The 21,006-nt window shown below is 49.7% G+C and overlaps 1 protein-coding gene across 3 annotated transcripts in view; it reads right to left on the reverse strand.

Annotated features, from left to right (window-relative positions):
- Positions 1 to 6,569, reverse strand: part of PPP1R16B (protein phosphatase 1 regulatory subunit 16B) — a 90,197-nt gene extending 83,628 nt beyond the window's left edge. For 2 of the 3 annotated variants that reach the window (XM_025876751.2, XM_073880431.1), the window contains exon 1: positions 6,075 to 6,170. The gene's annotated coding sequence lies outside the window, so the exon portion shown is untranslated. Of the gene's footprint in view, positions 1 to 6,074; positions 6,171 to 6,551 lie in introns of those variants that run through there. The other variant, XM_073880430.1, reaches the window with a different exon arrangement.
- Positions 6,570 to 21,006: the final 14,437 nt, after the last annotated feature.

Here is a 21,006-nt window from a genome sequence, read left to right on the forward strand (position 1 = left end):
TAACCTGTCCAAGCACCCTTTGGGGCCAATGTTCTCCTTCAAACCCTCAGAGAGCTCCAGAAACACAGGCTCTCATAGCCCAGATCCATGCTCAGCAGCCAGCTGGGGCCCACGGTGAACCTCTGCTTAAACAAGTTACCTATTTCCGAGTCCCCGTTAAAATAAACCTTCCCAGGAAATTGAAAAAGAGACAACAGCTCCAGCCTCTATAATTCTGGGGCATGAAACATTCCCTTCTTTTGTACAGAGTTGTGACCCCTGCTTCCCTGGCCAAAGCCATCCAAAGACATCAAATGGCCCAAAGAAAACAAGCCACGTCTTCCTGTTGGCCAGGCTTCAAGTTATTGGGCAGATTTCACACTGGAACTTGACCTCATTAATCCAAGGCCGATCACGTTGCTGTAAATGTCAGTGGGAAAACAGCCATTCAGTGGGTTTCCTTCATTCCACCAGAAAGGGAAAAACAGGAAGGTAACAGCAGCTGTGCCCCAGCTTGGCAAATCCCAAGGGCCCGGGCGACAGGACACTCCTTGTCAGCACCGACGTCCCCATGCCCTAGCCTGCTTGTCCAGATAAATGTGGGTCCCATACCCACATGACCAGAATGCACTGGTGAATGCAGCAATGATCATTTGGGCTCCCCAGCACCTGCTTGGGAAGGAAAATAGCTTGGTCGGAATATCTTTGGCCTGAATTACCAATTGGCCGTTTACCATTCAGGTTCATCTAAATCTCTTCTGCCCATTCAAAATGTCCTACAAGCCAAACCTCCGGGACTCCAGAGGACACAAGGCCTTCCAAGTCCTCATTCATCCCTTTAATGCATATCGATTGTCTCCCGTGTACCGGGCTTCATGCTGGGCAACTGGGGACACAGAGCTGAATGAATTAGACACAGTCACTGACCTCATGGGGCTCATAGTCCTATGCAACTTTTCTCGGCCTCGGCACTATTGGTATTTGGGATCGGGCAGTCCTTTGCGGTGAGGGGTCATCCTGTGCAATGTAAGACATTGAGCAGCATCCCTGCCTGGTCTGTACCCACCAGTCCTCCCCGCTTTTACCTCCCCAGTTGTGACAACCAAAAATGTCTCCAGACATTCCCAAAGGACTCCTGGGGCCCAAACTGCTCCCAGATGTGAACCACTGGTCTAGTGGATGAGACAGACTAAAAGAGTAATGGCCACAAATAACCAGATCATCACAATTACGATAAGTATCATGGAGGTCAATGTTGTGGATATTACACCAACGATATTATCTACGACATGGAAGCCAGATATTCTTTGTATGGTTACAAATCTTCATGACAATGCTGAATAGCATATATATGTAAGGTATATATGATCTGTATTTGCAGATGAAGAAATTAAGGCTCAAGAAAGTGAAGAAATCACCCAAGGTCCCAAAGCCAGTGGAAGGCAGAACTGGGATTTGAACCTAAAGTCTGCCTCAGAAAAGGAAAAGGAAATTTGAGCCATTGCCTTCTGAAAACAGGTAGGGTCACGTGATGCTCTGACTAGCCATCCTAAAAGACTCATTCCTTCCTGGGGGTCACGGTGGAACTCAACCACCACCTGGCACATCAATCAAGTTGCAAACCGCCTGCCTCAAGGCACGTTTGGGGGACCCTGCGGGGCCGAGAAATGCCGCCTGAACTCTGAGACATGCAGGAACACCTCCTCCCCTTTGCCACGTGCCTGCACCCAGGGCCTCCCCAAAAATCAGGGCAGAGAGAGAATGGGGCAGTGTCCAGTTACCTAGAGCACACCCCACTGTGACCCATCTCCAAGGTGCCTACTGCCCAGCATCCAACGGTAGATAGTGAAAGAAGTCAGACGTTCTGCAGTCAGCTTTAGATATTTAGAAGGAGCATGAATGAAATGGTACAGGGACAGCACAGAGCAGCTTCGGAGACCCCCACACATGAATTCCTGCCACTTAGGAGCTACACACCCTTTAGCAAATCGCCTCACCCTCGGTGCCTCAGTGTCCCCTTCTGTGCAACGGGGATAAATGCATCCGCTTCAGTAAGTCACTACGAGGATTCCATGGCAATGCAAGCAAAGACCTTGGATGGTGACCAGCATCCAGGAAAGCACTTGGTACAATATTATAATCAATAAGGAGCCAAATCACGACACTTCTTCCACCCACATCCCCTTCCTTCAGATAAGAAACCGAGTCCCAGGAAGGGAAAAACAGGTGCAGAAGTAGGAAAAGCATCTCGGGAAGAACGAGGGGATCTCCGTGACTTCCCAGGAGAAGGAAGAAGGAACTGTTACCTATTGGCAGAGGAGTGCCGGCCAGCCCTCCCGTGCCGAAGTTAATCGCGGACTTCCTCGGGTGTGCAGTCAGACGACCCTCCACGGGCCACAGGATGCCTGCTTCGGATCAGCGAGCATTTAATCACTTGGGACCCCTTGGCGGGATGGCCTCTGCCCACCGCCCTGGCCTCGCCTGCCGCCCTGCCTCCGTGACGCCCCATGGCAATGGTGCTCCAGCTGCCCCTCCCGCCCACCGCCCTCAGAGACACCCTGCTGCACTTTCGAGCCCCTGTGCATTTGTGCAAGCTGCTCCCTCTGCTCAGCCTGCCCGCCCCCTGCTACCCGCCACCTGCAAAATTGTCTCTGAAGGCCTCAACTGTGCTCCCACAGCAAAGTTTGCCCACCTGTTACTGGTCATCATAGACTAGTAATAATAGCAACTAACATGTGCAAAGTTCTGATTAATATCTAAAAGGCCCTGAGCTGAGCATCTGCCCATCACCCCCCAGCAGCAAGGCGGCAGAGTCAGGAGTGAAACCTGGGTCTGCTGGCCCGGGCTCCTGTCCACCCGCCACCCTACTCTCCACTCCTCTTCTTGTCAGTGAGGCTGTTCTCCCACACTGTCCTCGATCTCGGTTTCCAGGCCAGCCTCTCCCTCGCAGAGGGGGCCCTGAGCTGCTTGATTCATCTTGAAATCCCGTCCTAAGTACAAGGTCTAGAGTGGGGTAAACATCTAGTGAATGAATCCACAAATCCTGAGAAACGGCAGCCCGGGGGGGAGAGGCTAACTCGCAGACTTCCTGGGGACAGGCCCAGGCTGGACTCCAGTTCCCAGGAATCAGGCCTCCCCGGCCGAGAGGCTTCCCCAGTCCTGAGAGGGAGAGGCAGAAGAGGCCTGACACCCCCAGATTGGAGGCGGTAGGACCTCTGACAGCCCAGGGCAAAGGAGGAAATGGTGGTGCTGGTGACAATAGTCATTTCCTGCATTCCTGCCCGCGTTGGGTGCTGTACTAAGCACCTTCTATGCCTTACGGTCTCACAGAATCCTCACAACCCCACGACGTAGACATTACTATTGCTGCCATTTTACAGATGAGAAGACCAGGACTCAGAGAGGGTAAATAACTTACCTAGCATCACAGAGCTTGTAAGGATAGAGCTATCATTTGAACTAGACCTGTCTGGTGGTGCCCTTGCTCTTCTTACTTTGTAGCTTTCTGTAGGAGGCAGGCTTGTTTGTTGGAGCTCTCCTTGAGCCCAGTCTCTAAGATGTGCTCGGGGAAAGAAGGTTGTCCTGGTCTCTGCTGGAAAAATGCCCTGTGGGACCCACTATACACCAAATGGTTCAAGTCCTGGGTGCAGGCAGGGTGCAGACTGGGGCAGCTACTTGGGCGAAGGGGGCAAGGTTGGGTGGGGTTCTGGAGGGTCCAAGCACAGCGCATGAATCCAGGAATGTGCCTTCTGCTAGCTGCAAAACCAGGCTAGCTGCAACCTCTGCTGGCCAGAGAAAGGTCACTCTGGGGATGGAGCTGGCTTTGAGAAGAACCCGAGGCCCTAGTTTCCAAAGAGTCTAAATGGGCTCTGCAGCAAGGTTCTTGCCTCAGGGGAAGTCCCACCTTCCTGTGTCAGCACCCTCTTCCCCCATGTCAGTCAGGCTCCCAAACAGACTTAGTGGCTAGATTAGAATTTAACCTTCACTCCAGCACCAAGTACCGACATTGGCCTTGCCTGCATGTCCTTCCACGCACGCAGAGGAGGTCCAGAGAGCACCAGGACGCAAGGAGCCCCGACACACTAACCAGAGACATGCAGGTGAACGTCCCAGTGAGAGGAGATCGAGAGACGAGCAGGAAGGATGGGCTGGCCTTCCTGAAGGAGACACTCCAGAGGCTGGGACCAGAAGGGTCAGAAAGGTTTCAGGGTGAGGGACACTGGTGGGTAGACTCCAGCCGAGGGGAAGGTGCAGAGTTGAATGTCGGAGTAGCCTGGGTGACATCTTGCCTCCAACACCCTGGTGGCAGGCGGGGGGGAAGGGGTGGGGGCTGGGGGATGTGTGTAGGACTGGCCCTGTGAGCAGGCAGGGAACTGAAAGGACTCCCCAGGGCCCACAAGCCGCCTGCAGGCTGGAACTTTAGGACCGGAGCTGAGGGAAGAAGATGTGGAAACTCCCCCTGCCCCTGCAGAACCACCCACCAGAACTCTACTTCTGCTCCTGCCTAAAGGAAGAGACACGCCCCACTCAAAAGCATTATGAAAGTCACCAGTATTTACCTAAGAGCATTCCTCCTGTCCCGCTCCACGGCACCACACACTTCACACGGGGCCCCTCACCACCCCTGCCCACTGCCTGATTATTAGCCCCATTTCCTAGAGGCAACTGAGGCTCCCAGAGGCCGAGTACCTTGCCCTCCGGGGGAGCGCTAGTCACTGGCTGAGCTAAGACGCTTTATTACCAGCCTAGGGGGAGGCCTCCCAGATGGAGGGTTTTTCCCCCTCGGTGTCTCACCAGCCGCAGGAAATGGCAGGGCACACAGGAAAGTACCACGCGGGTTCAGGTGGCTAACGACAGGCCCCTTCCCGAGAGAGCCCTGCGGGAAAGGGCGCCTGGTACCTCAGGGCCCTGGGTCCTCCACAGAGGGCGATTCAGAGGCGGCACCTGGTTCCCGCGGCCGCGGGGAGCTGGTGGGCGCTTCTGACAGCGAGAACAGGGGCCCATTATGTGGAATCCAATCACATGGGCGCGCAAGCAGCTCGGCTTTCGGTTCTGAGAAGCGCTTATGCAGCCACCTCTCTCTCCGCTCCCGGGTCCCAGGTTTCTCGCGCGGCCCTCCCGGGAGCACCGGATTCAAAGCTCGCCTCGGCTCAGTCATCCGCTCGGGGCTGGGAGCTGCATCAGCAGCAGCTCCCGCGAAGCCGGGTCCGGACTGGGGGAGGTGGTGGAGGAGGGAGGGAGTCTGCCTCAAGGAAGGAGGCGGGAAGCGGGCGCCTCCCCCTCCCTGCTTTCCACTTGGGGAGGTCTGAGCAGCTCAGCCTGGGCGCTCCTGATGACCTTGGGGAGACCCCTCTGCGCGACCTCCTCGGGGCGCGCTGCACGGGTTCTGCCCATCCCAGGCGCTCGAGGGCGCTCCTCCGGCCGGAGTCGGGGCGCGGGACTCGGGAGGAGAGGCGCGCTCCTGGCGCGGGGGACCCAGCAGCCCGCGCACGGAGGCCCTTTGGAGAGGCCGGGCGCACCTCTCACCGGGAAGAAGCGCGCGGGGTCTCCCGGGTCCAGCGGGCGCTGTCAGCTGGAGCCGGCGGCGGGGCTGGTCCGCACGCGGGGGTGCCTGCCCTGGGGACCTTTCCTGCCGGGGCAGAAGCGCTCCCTGCGGGGTCCTGGCGCCACCACGAGAGGGGGCGGCGCCCCCATGCCGGGCCCTGAGGCTGGACGCCCGGGCTGTTTGATGCTGGTTGTGGCTCCCGCTTCCCGGCATTGCGCCCCCGGGCAGAAGCAGCCGAAATCCCACAGGCTGCCCCAAGATCGGGCCACGGCGGCCCCAACCAACAGCCTGCCGATGCGCCCCCTACCCTGGCCTCGTCGTCGGCGCGCCAGACCCGGAGAACGCCCCCACTCCAGCCCGACTCCCTGGCCTGAGCTCGCGGCACCCGCCGTTCCAGTGCCCCCTCCCCCAATTCCCTCCAGCCGCCGGCCCTTGGCCCACGCGCCCACACACCCCCAGCCAGACCTTCGGCGGCTGGGACCACCTCCCCGCCGCGATCCTCATCCCCGCCGGGTCCAGCAGGGAGGGGCGGTGCCGCCGGGGAACTCACCCGCTCTCCCTCGCGCGGCCCCGAGCGGCTCCGGCCCTGGCTCCGTCAGTCAGTCCCCGAGCCGCAGCTGCCCGTGCAGCGACAGAAGCGGGCTGAGCCGGGCCGCCAGCCTCCGCACCGCCCCTCGGCTCCTCCCCGTAGGCGGGGCCTGAGCTCGCGGGAAGTGGGTGGGCACGGTCACCCGGCTCCTCTGCCTGGCGAGGGAGCTCGCCCAAGGGTGCCGGCGCCCTAGGGCGGTGCGGTCCCCTCCTTTGAGCAGTGGGAAATCGAAGGCGATGGGACATGGCCAGTCTTCCCGATGGTCCTCCCCCCTCCTCACGCCCCCTTCTCACTACCACCAAACGCGGAAAGGGAGAAGCCCACGACTGTATTCTTGCTCCCATTCAACGGAAGGGCGTCAGGAAGCCCAGAGGGGAGCAGTAACCTGCCCGAGGTCACCCAGAATTAGTACCAATGCCAGAAAGTCAGGTCTCCTACCTTGAGGGCCTGCGCAGCCTGAATCTGAAGGCTTCCTTGGACGTTAAGTAGCCCAACTAGGCCTTGCCCTGGGGACGGGTTAGCCGGGGCAGGTTCCCCAGCTGGGAAGGGGGGCGGGAATCAGTGGGAGCTTGGGGGCTGTGGCCTGAGGCGTGGCCTCCTATCATCTCCTCTTTCTGAAAAGAAAGGAGGTGAGGCTCAGGAGGAAGGAAGTGGTCGTACCTCCGCTGACATCTGTCACTGCTTGAAGTGTGCAGGACCCAGACAGGGGCTGCTCTCCAGAGGTGTAATGGCGAAAATGAAAAGCAAAACACGCCGAGGTGCCTTCTATCCTCCAGTTCAAGCCTCTTTCTGGGGCTGGAGGCCCCAGCCCTCTGAGCACCATCTTTTTTTTTTTTTTTTTAACAAGATAATGGATTTAACTATTTTTAAGTTGCTCTAGAGAGCCCTACTCCCCTCCCCACCCCCCAAGAAGAGAAGAGAAAGTTAACAAAGGGAAAAACCCCATACCAAAACATTCTCTAGAATCCACACTCCCTGAACACTGGCTTTAGAACAATAGAATTCTCTGCTCCACAAAGGGCCTTGTTTCCTGAGCTTTCTCAGCCTCAGCTTCGAGCCCTAGGCAGCCCAGGGTCAGCCAGCAGGGGTGCAGACAAGGTTTAAGTTTGGGGAGTTTTGGGGTGCTGCACAGTTATTTCAAGTCCCAGCAGTCTGGTTTAAAGAATTCCTCTGAGTCATCACACACTTGCAATGTTCTTTTGAGGTGGACAGTACAACCTGAGTTCAGTGATTTCCTGTTTGCTAAGGAAACTCAGTAAACTTTCTTGGAGAAGTGAAAACCTCAGGGCTGGCCTTGTTCCAGGCCCTCAGGCCCCCCAAGTCCTCCCCCGAAAGCCCCCTCCCTCATTCACCCCCTGGGCTCCCTGTAAGTTCATTAATAATCCAGTTGTGAATGACACTGTTTCAGAAAGAGCAATTAGGGAGCAGAGCAGGTAGGGAAGACATAAAGTGATGTTTAAAATAACCCAAGGGGATCATTGTTCTCTGCAGAATGTTTCCATTGATTTGTCATGAGGAGCTGTGGGCTGAGAGGGTGGGAATCCATCTCTCCAAGGCAGGTGTCAAACTTGGAGCCTGTGTTCCTGACATGAAGCCTTGAGGATGGGCCCCAAACCCCATGCTCTACTGTTCATTCACAGCTCTCACCATGTTTGATACCGAAAGTTCAAGTGCACTCGGAATAAGGTGGAGGACTCATGCTTCCTGATTTCAAAACTTACTGCACAACTACAGTGATCAAGACAGTGTAATATGGGTATAAGGACAGACATATTGATCAATGGAATAAAACTGAGAGTCCAGATATAAACCCTTACACTTACAACCAACTGATTTTTAACAAGAGTGAGAACAAATTTAATGAGGAAAAAAATAGTCTTTTCAACTAATGGTGCTGGGACAAATGGATTCCCATCTGCAAAAGAAGGACAGACCCCTACCTCACACCATAGACAGAAATTGACTCAAAACAAACCAGACTGACATGTAAGAGCTAAAACTGCGAAACACTCATAAGAAAACATTAGCATGAATTGTGACCATGGATTAAGTAATGGCTTCTTAGATATGGCACCTAAAGCACAAGCAACACACACAAAAAAAATAGATAAGTCCGACTTAATAAAAAAAAAAAAACTTCTGTGTTACAAAAATTGGGACACCATCAAGAAAGTGAAAAGATAACTGTTGTGGGCTGAATTGTGTCCCCCTCCCAAATTTCACATGTGGAAGTCCCAACCCCCAGTACCTCAGAATGTAACTGTATTTGGTAATAAGGTCTCTAAAGAGGTGATTAAATTAAACTGAGGCCCATAATGTGAGGCCTGAATCCAGTACGACTAGTGTCCTTTTAAGAGGAGGAAAAGACATCAGGGACGTACCCATAGAGTGATGACCTCATGAAGACACAGGGAGGAGATGGCTATCTACAGGCCAAGGAGGGAAACCTTGGAAGGAACCGTATCTCCAGACACCTTGATCTTGGACTTCTAGCCTCCAGAACTGTGAGAACGAAATTTCTGTGGTTTAAGCCACCCAGAATGTGCTATTTTGTTACAGCAGCCCGAGCAAACTAATACGATAACCCACAAGATGGGAGGAAATACTTGCAAATCGTATATGTGATAAGGTCTTGTATCTAAAATATATAAGGAACGCTTACAACTCAATAATAAAAAGGTAGATAAATCAATTAAAAATTTGACAAAGAATCTGAATAGATATTTCTCCAAACAAGATATATAAATGGCCAGTAAGTACATGAGGAGATACACAGTATCATTAGCCGTGGAGGAAATGCAAATCAAAACCACAATGAGGCACAATTTCAAACTTAACAGGATGGCTATAATAAAAAAGACAGGCAATTACAAGTGTTGGCAAGGATGTGAAGAAATGAGAAACCTCATACATCGCTGGTGGAAATGTAAAATGGTGTAGTTGCTTTCAAAAACAGTCTGCCAGTTCCTCACAATGTTCAACCCAGAGTTACCAGCTAGTCCAGAAATTCCACTGGTAGGTACACACCCGAGAGAAATAAAAGCATACATGCACACAAACTTGTACACGAACCTTCACGGCAGCATTCTTCATACTAGCCCCAAAGTGGAAACAACCCAAATGTCCATCAAATGATGAATGGATAAATGAAACGCAGTATATCCATACCATGTAGTATTATTTGGGCATCAAAAGGAATGGAGTTCTGACACATGCCACAGCATGGATAAACCTTGAAAACATTGTGCCACGTGAAAGAAACCAGACACAAGACCACATACTGCGTGATTCCGTTGGTCTGAAATGTTCAGAAGAGGCAAATCTCTAGAGACAGATAGTCAATCAGCGGTTGTCTGGAGTTGGGAGAGGGTTTGGGGGGCAAGTGGAGCATGAATGATAAAGGACACTAGATTCTTTGGGGGGTGATGAAAAGGTTTTAAAACTGATGTGGTGTTGGTTGCCCGACCATGAATATACCAGAATCCACTGAATTGTACACTTTAAATGGGTGAATTGTATGGTATGTGACTTCTATCGCAGTAAAGTTTTCCCCCAAAGAAGCTAACTGGTCCTTTGAAAGCAACACTGACCATGCCTTCCAAGCCTCTGTCCCCCTGCCCTTTATTTTGAGTTCAGCTACAGTCTCTGAGACATTAGGGTACAGTCCAAGGCCAAGGAGCATTCTAACAGACCACTGGAAATGGTCCCATTTCCACTGGACCCAAAAATAAATGGATTGGCCCCAATACATAAAATCTGAAACGTCAGCGTTTACAAATATAGAATTAAATATCTACAATAACTTTTGTTTAACTGGTCAAGTGCAGCTCAAGCGAACTCATCATTACATATACATGACACGGAAGGTAGAATTGGGGTGCATTATATGTTTGCTCTGATGTAAAGCAAGGACTCCAGAAGAAGAAAGGCCCAGAGACTCCTGAGTCTGTGGGAAAATGAGCTAATCCAGCCCAAAGGGATTCATTTTCAAGGTTATCTGAGCCACTGGTTCTTAATGCCAGCCAGTGGGCAAGGTGTTGGGCCAGCTACATTCATTCATTTAGCAAATACTGAGTCCAATGCCTGGCCCCCCGTGAGCCTTGCTAGGTGGCTGGTGAAGGTGTTGGCGGCAGGCCAGGCCCAACCAACAGACATGCGGCAAGTGCAGCATGGGCTCAGGTGAAAATGAGCCAGAGTGGTAGAAAGGCACGCTGGCTAAGGGTCCTGGCTCCACCGTGAACTTGCCGGGCGGTCATTTCCCCTTCCAGAGGGCCAGTTTCCTGGTCTGCGAAACTCCTTTTGTACAAGACTTGCATGTGTTTGTGTGTGTATTTTTTCCCACGTCCTCGTGCTTTTGAGGGAAGTGACCTTTCTTTGACCTCTTTAGTAAGCTTCCCAAAGAGCACAGTCAGAAATGTTTGCACACAGTGGGAGCCCCATAGAGGTGTTGAGGGAGCACCAGATGTTTTCAGCTAGCAGGTGAGCTCAGTCCTGCAACACTGGGAGTTTCAGGGTCACTAGGAGAGGGGAGAGATGGGTTTTCATTTTTATCTTCAGTTTACAGAGAACCCTCGGAACCCAGTGAGTGGCTGTCAACCTTGGCAGGATGTTGGAATCACGGAGGGAGCTTTGGGAAAGGTTGATGGCCAGGCTCTACCCCGGGGCCATTTGAATCAGATTCCGGAGGTGGGGCTCCTACCTTTAGACACACACATATACACGCGGATCACAAAAACTCCCCAGGTGAGCTGAAAATGCAATGTGCAGCCAGGCTAAGGATGGCTACCTAAGTCTATGTTTGGGAAGCACCGAATTACCCAGGGGAAGGGAAGGAAGAGTGTTAAAATGTTGCTTCCCAGGCCTGTCCTTTGCACTCCTTCCTCATTCTTCGGTGTAGTACGTTCGGTGTAGTACGTTCGGGGCCTCGGGATATGCACTGTAGCTGATGCTAAAGAACAGCAGGTCTTAGTCAATGCCTCCAGCTGCCAGGATGGTGACTTCCCATTCTCCCGCATCCCTTACCTTGACTTGAGCAGAGTTTCGCAAATTTCCTGAGTAAAAGCATCACCTGGGGCACTTACTAAAAATGCAGATGCCACTGTGCAGTCACCAGTTTAATAACAACTGAGGAGGCAAGGGTCATCAACAGATGCTAGAGCCACTGAGTAAAAAGTTGCCGGATAACAGAATATTCGTGTGGTTCAAGTGATGACTGTCCCAAATTATGTACTGATTAAAAAGGGGGAAATGTACCTTTACGATGGAGAGATCCAGAAGTCCCCACCTGAGCCAAATGATCAAACCCAACATCGCCAAGAACGGGACAACCTGACATTGTGCGCGTGCCCTAATGTGATGTAACATGATGTACGCGACGTTGTCTATGTCATATTCTTGCCAAAAATACTTAACCTGGTTTTAATCATGAGGACAATTTAGGCAAATCTAGAATGTGGGGCATTCCACAAGCCTAGACTCTCTTTTAAAAAGTTAATTTTTTTTAAAAGATGGGGAGTTATTCTAGATTAAAAGAGATTAAAAGGACACAACCAAAAATATATATATAAAGCGTGGACTCTGATTGGATCTGGATGAAAAGTAAAGAATGTATATATTAGATGCCATTACTGAATTAACCTTAATGCTCTGAGCTATGATCACGGTATTGTGGTTATGGAAGAAAGGTCCTTCCCTCATCCTTAGGGGATGCCTGCCGAAGAGAGGGTGAATGAGGAAGAAAGAAAAGCAGAAATGTGCCGAAATAGTCACCAGTGGTGAATCTAGGTGAAGGCTCTCCTAGTGTTCCTTGCACTTTGCTTTCAATTTCTCTGCAAGTTTGATATTTTTCAAAATCACAAAATCTGGACAGTGGGAAGGAATGCAGACACCTGAGCCCCCTCCCTTGGAGATTCAGATTCAGGGGGCCTGGAGTGAGGGCCCAGGATCTGTGTTTTTAAGGGGTGCCCCGGTGATTTTTACCGATGCAGGGTGTCACCGTCCCTGGAGGCCCCTCCCTCCAACAACCCGGCTGCCCTTCATCTCTCCAATGCCCTGCAGGGAACTGCCATCTTTCATCTCTTACAGCCTCTGCCCTCTGCTTGACCTGCTGTTCCCTCTCTCCCTGCTGAACTCCCGCCCTTCTTTTGGGGCTCAGCCCAAATGTCACTTCCTCAGTGAAGGTTTCCTAGAAGCCTCTCAGTCAAACCCCGAGAACACAGCTACAAATTGACCTAGCTTTGTAACCAACCGCTGGATGAACGTCTGCTTCTCCCATTAGAGAGTGTTATGGGCTGAGTTGTGTTCCCATCCCACCTCCATTCATATGTTGCCGTCCTCACCCTCAGGACCTCAGAACGGGACTACATTTGGGGATAGGACCTTGAAAGAGGCGATGAAGGTAAATGAGGTCATATGGGTGGGCCCTCATCCAGTATGGCTGGTGTCCTTACAGGAAAATGTTAAAGACAGAGAAAACACTGTAGAGACACAGGGAGGGGCGCCTGGGTGGCTCAGTCTTTAAATGTCTGCCTTCGGCTCAGGTCATGATCCCAGGGTCCTGGGATTGAGCTCCGCATCGGGCTCCTTGCTCCATGGGGAGCCGGCTTCTCCCTCTGCCTCTGCCCCTCTCCCTGCTCATGCTCTCTCTCTCTCTCTCTCTCTCTCTCTGTCAAATAAATAAATAAAATCTTTAAAAGAAAAAAAAAAAGACAAAGGGAGAAGACAGCCAGCTGCAAGCCCAAGAGTCCTCAGAAAAACCAACCCTGCTGACAGCCCCCCCACCCCCACCTCGTGTGTGTCTTTTGTCATGGCAGGCCTGACAGACTGACATAGATGGTGAGCACCACCAGCGGGGACCAGGTCTGTCTTGTCTGCCACTGAATTCCCAGGGCCTAACAAGGCCCGGCACTTAGGAGCACAGGGAGGATCTGTGGAGCGGGTGAAGTGGCCCTGCTTTACAAGATGTTGGAAGGGTTTACGGAGAACAGGTCACCGGTCCCAGCATGCCCTAGGGTTCAGTAAACAGCTCTGGGAAATGTGGCAATATTTTGGAAAAAGCAGACAGGTTTAGGTTTTCTTCCCCACGATTTTTGTTTTATTGTTGCTACCGCTCTTGCCCTCAGCTGGGTGCCCATCAGCTGCTGTCACTCTTTGCCTCTGGGGAAGGACAGATACCACACAGAGCAAACAAAGTCGCTCTCCAGTTCCGAGTGGTGACACCCACGGCCCAGGTGGCACTTTTCATGTGTTACTGCCTCAGGCAAGAGAGGAAAGGGCTTTTGGCTTTCTAGAAATCTAGGCTTGGAAGATGAACAGGCACAGCCTAAGTGAGAAGGCAAGATGCTTATCCTCACATAAGAGATTGGCTGGAGAGGTGCTCAGCTTCGGAATTCTTGGGGAAACGCAAGTAAGACATTCAGGAGAGAAAAGTTGAATGGCTGTCAGAAAGGCAAAAAAAGTCCTTTCAAGTGAGGGACAGCCCAGGGATATGACAGGAACCCCTTGGAGTAAGGGGAACTAAACAGTGGTACAACCACTTCGAAATTTAGCATTGTTTGGAAAAGTTGGATAGGCAGGTCCACGTCCTGTGCCCCAGCAACTCCACTTTTAGGAGCCCCTGGCCTGCAGAGAGACTCCCACCTGTGTAGGAAAAGAGAAGTCTAGGAATATTTATTGTAGTTTTATTTGTAATAGCAAAAGATGGGCAACATTCTAACTACCCACCAGTAGGGGAATTGATACGAATAAGTGAAGGCCTATTTGAATATGATGGGATGCTAAAGAGCAGAGAAAATGAACTGAAATAAATCCACCTGTATCAACATAGATACATATGGAAAACAAAATGTGAGAGAAAAAAGCAAGTTGCTTTTTTATATATATATAACACATGGCCCCTATTCTCCATCTTTTACCCTGCTCAGCCCCACTGCGGGTTAAGCTATAGGGATGCCCTTGTCCTCTGACTTGTAGAGTTTAGCCAAAGGGAGGTGCCCCAGGATTCACAGTGCTGAAGAAACAAGGCCATGTGAGTTAGCTGTGTTCCTCTACTGGAGGCCACAGCTCCTGTTGGTGGCCCTCTCCGTGCTTTGGTAATTGCTCACGCCCCTGGCCTCAGTTTCCCCACTCATAAAATGGGAATGATGAAAATGCCCACTTTCTAAGTTCATTGTGTGGACTTGGTGAGTGTAGGCACTTGCCACAGTGCCTGGTAGGTTGTAAACACTCAGGAGAAGTTGACTTTTATTATTATGAATCACCCTTTCTACAAGGAATCACTACCCTCTTTCTTTTTACTTGTTTTTAAGATTTTATTTATTTATTTATCTATTTATTTATTTAAGAGAAAGAGAGAGTACGAGCAAGGCGGGGAGCAGCAGGGGGAAAGGAAGAAGCAGACACCCCGCTGAGCAGGGAGCCCAACGTGGAGCTCGATCCCAGGACCTGGAGATCATGACCTGAGCCGAAGGCAGACGCTTAACCTTAACTGACTGAGCCATCCAGGCATCCCCACTGCCCTCTTAAACATAAAGATTTCATGGCTTCCTTTAACGTGACTTCAAATTTCAAAATACAAGTCTGCAAGGAATCTCTTATCTGAAACCATGGGGACCAAATGTGCTTTGGAATTCAGGTTTCTTTGGGTTTTATCAATGCAATGTGATGCATATACTCTCTAGAGTATATACTCATGAGACCGTGATTCTCACACTTAAACAAGAGCCAGAATCACCATTAGGGATCATTAAAGCACAGATGGCTAGACCCCATCCCACAGTTTTTGATTCAGTAGGGCTGGGGTGGAGCCTGAGAATTTCCATGTTTGACAAGTTCCCAGTGGACACTGATGCTGCTGGTCTGGGGACCACACTTTGAGAACCAGTGCTCCCTATTATATAACACCCCTAGAGGAGTCTAGGGCATATTCAAACACTAATATTTCTGCTGGGAAATGTTAATGAGAGAGGATACATAGCCTCATGTCAGTTCAGATGAGGCCTAGCTACTGAGCGAGGTTTTGTAAACTGACGAAAATCTTTCCGTTTTCAGAGAATTTTGGATTTTAGAAGAAAGTTTAAGGGATTGAGGACTTGAAATCTCATGACCACAGACAAAAGCATATAAGAAGCAGTAATGTTATGACCTCACTGATATGAAGAATTCTTAATCTCAGGAAACAAACTGAGTGTTACTGGAGTGGTGGGGGGTGGGAGGGATGGGGTGGCTGGGGGGGGTGATAGACATTGGGGAGGGTATGTGCTACGGTGAGCGCTGTGAATTGTGCAAGACTGTTGAATCACAGATCTGTACTTCTGAAACAAATAACGCAACATATTTTAAGAAAAAAGAAAAAGAAGAAGATAACAGGAGAGGAAGAAAAGGGGAGTATGTCAGAGGGGGAGACGAACCATGAGAGATGATGGATTCTGAGAAACAAACTGAGGGTTCTAGAGGGGAGGGGGTGGGGGGATGGGTTAGCCTGGTGATGGGTATTAAAGAGGGCACATTCTGCATGGAGCACTGGGTGTCATGAACAAACAATGAATCATGGAACACTGCATCAAAAACTAATGATGTAATATATGGTGATTAACATAACAATAAAAAAATTTTTAAAAAAAGAACCAGTAATGTTAGATTATGCTTTAAAACTACACTTGACCCACCACCATCAGGGATTGTGAATGTCTGTGGAATGAAAGAATGAGTGAGAATAAGCTTCTCTTAAAGAGAAAGGGAGCAATAGGAAAATCAGGAAAAATAAATAAAAAGAAAGGGAGCATTATCAACAACAGCCAAACTCTGGAGAGAGCCCAAATGTCCATCGACTGATGAATGCATAAAGAAGTTGTGTTATATATACACAATGGAATATGACTCAGCCATCAAAAGGAATGAAATCTTGCCATTTGCAACAATGTGGCTGGAACTAGAGGGTATTATGCTAAGTGAAATAAGTCAGTCAGAGAAAGACAAATACCATATGATCTCACTCATAGGTAGAATTTAAGAAAGAAAACAGATGAACATACGGGAAGGGAAAAGAAAAAAAGGAGAGAGGGAAACAAGCCATAAAAGACTTTTTTTAAAAAAGTAGGCTCCAGGGGCACCTGCGTGGCTCAGATGGTTGGGCGTCTGCCTTGGGCTCAGGTCACAATCTCCGGGTCCTGGGATGGAGCCCCATGTTGGGCTCCCAGCTCAGCGGGGAGTCTGCTTCTCCCTCTCCCTCTGCCCCTCCCCTCTGCTTGTGCTCTCTTTGTCTCTTTCTCTCTCTCTCAAATGAAGAAATAAAATCTTTAAAAAAAATAATAAAGTAGGCTCCACACCCAGCGTGGAGCCCAGTACGGGGCTTGACCTCACGACCTCGAGATCAAGACCTAAGCTGAAATCAAGAGTCGGACGCTTAACTTACTGAGCCACCCAGGCGCCCCAAGAGACTCTTAATGATAGAGAACAAACTGAGGGGGGGTGGAGGGAGGTGGGTGGGAGATGGACTAGATGGCTGATGGGTATTAAAGAGGACACCTGTTGTGATGAGCACTGGGTGTTGTATGTAAGTGATGAATCACTGAATTCTACTCCAGAAACCAATATTGCACTGTATGTTAATCAAGTAAAATTTAAAATAAATAAGTAAATAAATAATAAGTCAATAAATAAATAAATTAATTAATTAATTAATAAAACCAAAAAAACGGGAGAACAGTGGGTCTTGCATTCTTTCCATTGGCCACCAGGTGGCAGCAACAGCTCGGCATCAAGGCTGGGGAGTGCACCGGATGGAGAGAGGGGGTCCTTGCCTTTATGGGCGAGAGCCAGGCCTGTGGGAGCTGCTCTAGAAGAGCCTTTGGGAATTCATGGTGTTGTGTAACAAACTTCCTAAAAACTTAGTGGAGGAAACAACCATTTTATTATGCTCCTAAATTCTGCAGGTCCCAAATATGGAAAGGGCACAGTAGGCATAGCTTGTCTCCGTCCCACCTATCTGGGGCATCAGCTGGGAAGACTTGGGGTTGGGGCTGACTCAACAGCTGGGAGCTGGGATCATCTGGAGGTGCCTTCACTCACGTGTGTGCTGACTGGCACTGGGTGTCAGCTGGGACCTCAGTGAGGTCGTCAATAGGAACAGCTACGTAGGGTCTCTCCATGTGGCCCCTCCACGCGGGCTCGGGCTTCCAGCCAGCATGGCCGCTTGGCTCAAGTGTGAATGTTTCCACCCAGCTTCAAGGGGAAAGAACATGGACCTCCAAAATGGGAGGAATGCCAAGGTCACTGTAGTGATTTGCTAAGGCTGCCACAATATACCACAGACAGAGTGGCTTAAACAATAAAAATGTATTTCCCATAGTTCTGGAGACTAAAAATCCAAGATCAAGGTGTCAGCGGGTTTGGTTTCTCCTGGGGCTTCTCCTCTTAGCTTGCAGATGGTGGCCCTCTTGCTCTGTTCTCACCTGGTCTTCCCTCTGCATGCCCACCCCTAGGTCTCTGTGTGTCCAAATTTCCTCTTATCAGCACACCAGTCAGATTGGATTAGGGCCCACGCTAACAGCCTCATTTCAACTTAATCACCTTTTTAAAGACCTTCCCTCCACATTGCAAAGTACTAGGGTTAGGCTTCGACGTATGAATTGGGAGGGACTCAATTCAGCCCATAACAGCCACACTGTTGGAAGAGCATGGGGGATGGGAGAGAGTCCTATGGCCTCTTGGGAAAACACAATCTGTATGCCCCCCACCTCCAGTTGCTCCAACAGCATCACAGTGTGTTAAGGCCATGAAACTCATCCTACCCCCATGTCTTTGAACATACTGTTCCATCTGCCCGGGATACCCTCACCCGTCCAGGGCTCACTGCTCATCCGGAGCACTCCTGCCCTCTGTCCCCCGTCATCACTGACTATCATTCTATTCACCACCACTCCTGCCACACTGGCCACAACCACTACCATTCACAGACCACTTCTTTGTGCTAAGCTCTACTGATCTCATTTAACTCTTATAACAACATGTGAGGTCAGTTTTACAGATGAAGATGCCAAAGTGGGGAAGTTCCTAGCCCAGAGCTATGAACAAGTAAATGGCAAAGTCAAGACCTGAACTCAGGTCTCCCTGTTCCAGAGCCTGTGTTTTTCACCTCTTGCCCTACTGGGCCTCTGATGGCCTCCCCTGGGCTGCCCCGACCCTGGTTCAACCCTCCTACCAAAGCAACAGTCCCCTGAAATAATTCGGACTGTACCAGCGCCAGCCCCATCTGCTGGTCTTACCTGCTTATGCTCTGGCTGCTCCTGGGAAGGTCTCACTTGAGCTTGTGAGTAGGGGCTGAGGGTCAAGCGTGCCTTGCACATGACGCTGTCCATTCCATTGTAATGCTATCACATTAACGGTCCCCCATGAACCACACCTCTCGATATCCATGCTTTTGCGTGGCCCCCTCCCACATGGACTTGGGACTTGTCCAAGTGACTTGCTGTGGCCAGTGGGACATCAGCAAATGTGATGCAAGCAGGAGCTCCAAAGGCACGTGTGCACAAGCTTGGCTCTCTTGGAACACTGCCACCTGCTGCACCAAACCGGAGCGGACCCAAGGATGAGAGAGCAGGGGCAGAGAAGGACCCAGCCAGCGGACCTGTCTCCGGGGTCCCTAGCTGGGGCCTGGATTCCCCTGTGGTCGTAAGCCAGTGAGCGTGTTTGTGTCCCACCTTTGCCTTCTTTGCTGACCTCTCAATCTCAGGGATTGCCTATCTCTGCCCAGGTTCACACAGCTTGTGAGTGGAGGACCCAGAATTCCAGCCCAGCCCTGTCCATCTGGAAAGCTACAGCAACAACAGTGTAATAATAATACAATAAAATACAGAATAAATTAAACTTATAAAAAATTACACATACATTATTTTATTTTACCTTTTTGCTATAATCCTCTACTTAATATCAAGGACCTTATAGATTTTAACTTTATTTGATATACGTTTATCACCATATTCCCTATTTTTTTCAGGACAGCACACAATTCTTTAATTAGTGATGTTGCCTCTTTGCGGCCTGGTTTATTCTGTTATATTAATGGAGTATTATTCTTCCTGTTTTCTTCCTTCTTTAGTCCCCTCACTCTCAGTGCGGGGTCTCATGCTTGGTCTGTGCATCCTGGTGCAGGAATGAGCCGGGATCCCAGGTATCCAGCCCCATCACACAAGCACAGTACGGTCCCCGAGAATGTTACCCAGAACTCCACTTTTGTTTTTCCAATACCACGAAGGGAATACAGACACACAATTCCCAGGAACACTTACTCAAACCCTCGTTTCTCCGCCCGCCACTCCCCACACACACCCCCAGGCTTCCCGGTCTGCCCACCTCCTCTGTCTCTCTCCACCACCTCTTTCCTGTCCCGCTTCCTCACTTTCCTCCAGCCTCTGAAGTTCTGTCTCCCTCTCCCTACTTTCTGGATTCTACATTGCAAGACTTGCTTAATTACCTGTTGACCACATGACACTGAAAAAGGTCTATGATCTTCTGATTTAAAAATCCAACAGATTCTCCGTCGGGTCATGAGCACTAATGAGAGAGCTCTTCGGGGCTGTGAGATGTAGCTTTGTAAACAAACATCAGTGATACAAATCAGTGCTGCTGCTTTATCCCAGCAACAAACAATTAGAAAATATCCTCTTAAAAAAAAGATGCCATTTACAATAGCAATAAAAGCTAAGAGGCATCTCAGAATAATAAACCTGCATAAGATCTTTGTGGAGAAAATTAGAAAACTATAATGCCAGACGCTGAAGAACTAAATGTTTCACACTTTAATAAAAGGTACGCACACAAAATAAAGAGCATATACAAAATCTAAGTGAAAAAGATGTACAGCCCGTGGCAAACTAGGTAAAGGATATGAACGGGGAATGCTCAGAACATAAATGACCAGAAACCAAAGAAGTAGTCACTAAAACCACAGTGAGATATAATTTACTGAGCATTAGAAAAAAGATTTTAAAGTTGTAAATACGCAGGATCTATCCAAGGGTGGAAAAATGGGTGGATACCTATAGAAAGTATAAACTGGTATCGTTTTGGACAGTAATTTCACAACATCTGTCAACATTTAAAACATCCTTTCGTCTAGCAATTTCATTTGTAGAGTGAATCCTTTCCAAATGTGTGTGTGTGCAGGGATATTTACTGCAGCATTGTTTCTAATGGAATAAACTTAGAAACAGATCTATTCAAATGCCGTCAAAAGTGGAATAATTAAGGGACGTCTGGGTGGCTCAGTCAGTTAAGCGTCTGTCTTTGGCTCAGGTCATGGTCCCAGGGTCCTGGGATCGAGCCCCGCATCGTGTTCCTTGCTCGGCGGGGAGTCTGCTTCTCCCTCTGCCTGCCATTCCCCCTACTTGCGCTCTCTCTCTGACAAGTCAATAAAATCTTTTTTAAAAAGTGGAATAATTAAATAAATCGTGACATGAAACATCATGGAATATTACTCAAATGTTTGAATGAGTGAGTTTACTTCACAAAAAAAATGTGTAGGAAATATATGAATAAAACTTTTGAAGTCTATTGTGTGATGTGAAGACTTGCATAAAGGAAAAAGGCACTTTTCCATTTGGGGCTAGAAGATTCAATAAAGAAAAGATCCCACCTTTCATCGTTTAATCCATAATTTATTTTTTTTTACAGACAGAGACACAGCGAGAGGGAACACAAGCAGGGAGAGTGGGAGAGGGAGAAGCAGGCCTCCCGCGGAGCAGGGAGCCCGATGCGGGGCTCGATCCCAGGACCCTAGGATCATGACCTGAGCCGAAGGCAGACGCTTAACCGTCTGAGCCACCCAGGCGCCCCTAATCCATAATTTTAATGGGATGCAAACAAATATTCCAACAGGAGTATTCTGGAACTTCAC

Source organism: Callorhinus ursinus, unplaced genomic scaffold (assembly GCF_003265705.2).
Source record: "Callorhinus ursinus isolate GAN/ISIS: 27379988/994484 unplaced genomic scaffold, GSC_fseal_2.0 scaffold38, whole genome shotgun sequence".
NCBI lineage: Eukaryota > Metazoa > Chordata > Mammalia > Carnivora > Otariidae > Callorhinus > Callorhinus ursinus.